The sequence below is a fragment of the Fukomys damarensis genome, unplaced genomic scaffold (assembly GCF_012274545.1).
Source record: "Fukomys damarensis isolate Sample0158 unplaced genomic scaffold, DMR_v1.0_HiC HiC_scaffold_6, whole genome shotgun sequence".
In the NCBI taxonomy this organism is placed as follows: Eukaryota; Metazoa; Chordata; class Mammalia; order Rodentia; family Bathyergidae; genus Fukomys; species Fukomys damarensis.
In genome coordinates this window covers 25,148,436-25,153,691 of record NW_022900918.1, presented here as the reverse complement: position 1 = coordinate 25,153,691, position 5,256 = coordinate 25,148,436, and positions in this window count along the sequence as shown.

Sequence of the window (5,256 nt, the reverse complement as noted above, 5' to 3'; positions counted from 1 at the left end):
GCAGTATGTGCTGGTGCACACTTGTAATCTGAACACTCTGGGAAACTGAGGCAGGAAGATCACAAGTTCAACTCATGACTGGGCTATTTTGTGAGACTATCTCAAAATAAAACTGGGAAAATAGCTACTGATGTATTTCAGTGGTAGGGGATTCCAGTGTTTAATCACTCAGTGCTGGGGGAAAAAAAGCAGTGCCACATCAGAGACAATCATATCCCACTCATCTTTTCCTCCAGTTCAAGTTTCCTTGTTTGATTTTTGAGGATACAGACATTCCTCCTTTAACTTTACACTTGCTTAGCGACCATTTGGACTTACAGCGGAGGCAGGCTGCTCCAGTCTACAACCTGTGATTTAGACTTAAAACTTATCTTGTTTGTACCTTTCTGTACATCTTGTTTATAGAGACTTGATGTCTTTTGCTTTTGTACAGCACACCTTGTTTATATAATACTGCAATTTTTGCTGATTGCAGTGTATATAGTCCAGTGGTGTACTTTTTATGCTCTGTTATACAACACTGCATGTAAAAGTTATCATGTCATCAATTTAAAGACATTCTTTGTTTCGTGATCTAGCAGCAAAAACAGAACTGGGTCATGAAACAAGAAATGCATGTATATTTCCAGATTCACTTTTTGATAATTTTATAAGAGATAAATCCAATTTTTATCATTCTACAGTATATAGATTTACTAGGTCTACTATAATTTTTAATTTTTATTTGATTAGTTTCTTCCTTGTGTATCTATACTCTTGAAAATTAAAAAAAAACACCCTAAAAATTCTGAGACATTACATCCAGTGTAATTTTTAAAGGCAGATTATTTCAAGATAGTTTAAAAATCTACTAATTCGTTCCCAGGCAATAGGAAATAGTTATCCTGCATAAACAAGAGCAGCCCACCAGTTAGCAGTGTCTAAAGGGCACACAGTTCTGTGCAGATCTTTTTTAAAAAATCAATTCAGAGTAAAAGTCACTAAATATACATGGATTTGACTTTTTTCTTGTAAATGGCTGTTGTTTTATGAGAAGTCATGCTTTCTAACTACTCACATTACACAGTACATTGAACTGCACTCCAAGTGTTTGCTCAACAATGAAACAGATCCATCAGTATTTGTAAGCAAGTAGCAATAATCTATTTTCTAAGAACAGTGAAACAATTGGATAGAATTCACAGTGCAATGAATTTGAAATGTTGATTTAGGTCCCTTTTTTGTCTTCAAGGTTTTCTTCACATTCACCCTGTATGACACTCACTTCTACTTTTTAAATTGTAGGCTTAAATATATCTACTTGCCTAGGTATAAGAAAAATTGTCTCCTAACCTCTGCTTTAGCAAGATATATTGACTTTTCAATCAGAAAATGTGTTGCTATATTTTTATTTGGTTTCCTTAATGTTTGATTCCTTATGAGTGAAGCATCTACTTGTAATATAGATCAACATTAAGGTATTTTATGACCCGAATGACTTCTACTTTCTACCTTTTAAATTAAGGTAAATTTTGGGTTTTTTTATTACCTGACAACCAAATCTCTATTAAAATTTATTTTAGATCTTAATAAATTAGATTTTGCTATTGTTTTCAGTGCTACTTGGTATTTATGTCTTAGTTATTTGACTTTGTTTAGCTTTCTGTTTCCCTTTTTCAATGAGATAGATTTGTTTGTTTGTTTGTTTGTTTTGTTCTGGGGACCAAACTCAAGACCTTGTGCTTGTGAGGCAGGTGGCAGCTCAACTGAGCTAAATGCCTGGCCTGATATTTATATATTCTTTGACAAACATATAGATATACACTTCACAATTTCATAGATAATTTCTGTCCATGAACAGTTTTACAACTTGTACAAGAGGTCTGCATATAATTTCTCACAACTTCTCTTGTATTAGTATTTTGCATAATAATAGAAAAACTATAAAAATTATATTCCCCTTAGCATAATACTATAAACTAGAGTATCTATTCACCTTTCACCATTTTATCCTTTAGTGGTGTTAAAGTCCATCAGTTGCTTAAGCTGGCAACTGTATCAAGGTAAATTTATTAGTGTCTTTGGAACTTACTGAATTTTTGGTGCGACCACCTTATAGCTGTGTAAATACCACTTCTATTTAAATATTCATCCTTTATATTTAGCATTCTTAAGTGGATCTTGCCTGGAGCAATTATTCCTGGGTTTTTATAATGGTATTTTTCTAGTTATGAAGTAAAATTGTTTTGTAATGAAATCTTTTCACTTTGTTTCCTCCTACTTATTTACTTATAAATGTGGACTCAGATATTTGGACTGTTCATCTTAACTTTTTTCTTTTCTTTTTTCTCCTTTGGTACAGGGGATAATACTCAGGTCCTTGCACTTGTGAGGCAGGTGGAAGAACCTCTGAGCTAAGTACCCGGCTCGTGTTAACTATTATGACTTTTTTTTTTTTCTCAGAACAGCTCTGGTTTGTTTGGCACCCTAAGTTGCTACAGGACCGCCTTGCATTTTTCTCCTATGCCAGTGAAGTCAATTAGGTCTCTAAGAAAGATGAATTATTACACTGGAGAATAGTTTTGCGAACCAGTAAGATAGCACTAGTTGTGCTTTCTGTAAAGGACAATATATAGTTTCAAGCCCTTGCAGAGCCTAGAAATTGTGTGTTTGTGTCTTTGTGTGTCTGTGTGTGTGTGTGTGTGTGTGTGTGTGTGTGTGTGTACTGCAGAAAACAACCTGGATTTATGTCCTTTAATCTCTATGTGCATATTGTATATAAGTTTGTGATATATAACATATATAATATATGTAATATTACACACACACATACATATATGACATATTGATATTTTACCCCACTCCAGTAGGAATTACTCTAACATTCTTTCCACTTACTAATCTACTTTCTCTTTTTCCAATATTGCCTTAAGCTACATTTTTTCAGAACCAGAATACAAATAACGTAAAGTCAGAAATACTAATATTTATCCTTGTAAGGAGAAATAAATTACCAAATAAAGTACAATGTGTATGTAAAGTTCTTTTTATTTTTAGCTTTACAGTATTTAGCTCAAAAGCTGTTTTTCTGAATTGTACTCATCAGCTTCTTTCTTCTGCATAAATATATGATTCATCTGTAACACAATTAGTGTCATTTGTCACAGTCTGTGTCTTCCTTCCTGTGTATTCTGATGGATGATACATTAATTTGCACTCACAGTGTACAATTCTATAGATTTTTGAAATAATACAATGACTTGGGTATATACAACCACTATTTCATATGAAATGGAATAGTATCCTCAAAATTATCTCCTGCTACTACTTTATAGTAAACCAGGCTTCCCCCAGCCAAATCCCAACACAGACTTTTTTTCTTTAATTCTTGCCATTTTGCTTTTAAAAGTTTCTTATAAAAGAATGTGATAATTTTTCATCTAGATTCTCGCACTCAGAAAACTGAATTTATGATTCTTTTCTACCCTTGTAACATTTGATAAATTGATCTTTTTTGTTACTGAGCAGAATTGTATCACATGCCTGATCAGGATTCATATATACATTACTTTGATCTTCTCTGATCTTGGGTTTGTGGTTTCATGTGTGTCATTATGTGCAAAAATTCTACAATAGTTTCTTCAAATTTATTGTGCTTCCACCTTACCCTCTTTTTCACTTTTCAAATTCCCTGAGTATTGAATGGACTTACAATACTCCGTGAGTTCTGTATAGTGTTTTGTTTTTGCTCAGTCTACATATAAGCATATCAAAGGTATTTCTCAGTTCTTTTACTATTTATCATTTCTAACAATTAATTTCATTCTGTCTTTTATTTGCCACTTCGCTGACAAAATTATCCATCTGAATCATGTGTAATCCAACTTTTCCAGGAAATAATTTAACATGTCTTAATAATAGTTATTTAATCTTATTTTATTTTATTTTATTTTTTGTCATACTGGTGATCATGCTCAGAGCAGTATATGTGTTAGGCAAGTTCCATGCCACTGAGTTACACTCCCAGACCAATAATATATATTATCTGAGATTTCAAATAACTTAGTCATATGCATGGTTCTAATTATTGCTTGCTTTCTTTTCTTTCTTTCTTTTCTCATATGCTTTGCAATTTTTCTTAAATCCAGACACATTCAGAGAAATACCATATGTATGGGTGAATTGTCTGTTATATTTATAAATGGTCTTCTCATTCTTCTGATAGATTTGTATTGTGTGTTTTAATCCTTGAGAATTAGACTTGGTTTATGGAGTGTTGTTATGGCCACAGTTGCTGTGGCCTACATGCACTCAGCTGTATAAAAATAAAATATAAACTTGTGTACCAAATGTTCTTACTCATGAAATATTAAAAAATTATATGAAAATATAAAATTACTTTTTAAAGGCAAGAATATAGAGCGTTATCTAATATCTTGTATTTATTTCAGAAAAACCAAGCTTAAATCTCAATGAATATATTTTTTATAAAAGAGAAGCACAACTTTACAGCATCCTTGCACATGGAAGGTTTTCTAATTTCTAATTACTCTTTAAAAATTATGAAAAATATTGATAATGACTTGTAAATTAAGAAAAATTGAGAATATTTTAGAATGTATATTATAGATTCTATGTTAAATCACGAAGTAAACAAATTTCAATATATTATGATTAATTTAATCATTAAATTAATATAATATCACTAAGTAAGGGATCTTTACCATTATACACTATCATGGTTTTTAAGTCTCTAATTCTAAGAAATTAGTGCCTGTGAATTAAATAAAAAATTTAAATTTTATTTGTGCAATGAATATATACATCTAATGAAATACTAGGGATAAAAAATAATTACAAGTAACAATCAAAACAATGAAGAAATATTACTCACTATTTAGCCAAGACAAATTTATTTCTAGAGTATACTTTTAAAAATGTTGATGTTAAGTCATCTGGTTCTCTAATTAAATGCAGAATTGGATTGGACTGAGTATTTAAAGGACAAACAGATGGAATATCTGGGTCTTTGTAATGCTTTAATACACACAAAATAAATTTACTGACTTGATTTCTTAGCACCAGCACCACTGTTTATAATGATTAATAAATGTACATATTGAAAATAGCAAAACCTATTTGATTTACATGATATCTTAAAAGTAAATTTAAAGAATTCTAAACTATATTTTAGCTATTCAGGGTTTAACAAAGGAAATAATAATTCAAAGCCTCAGTTATTTTATCAGTGATTATCTATAATTTATATCACATTTT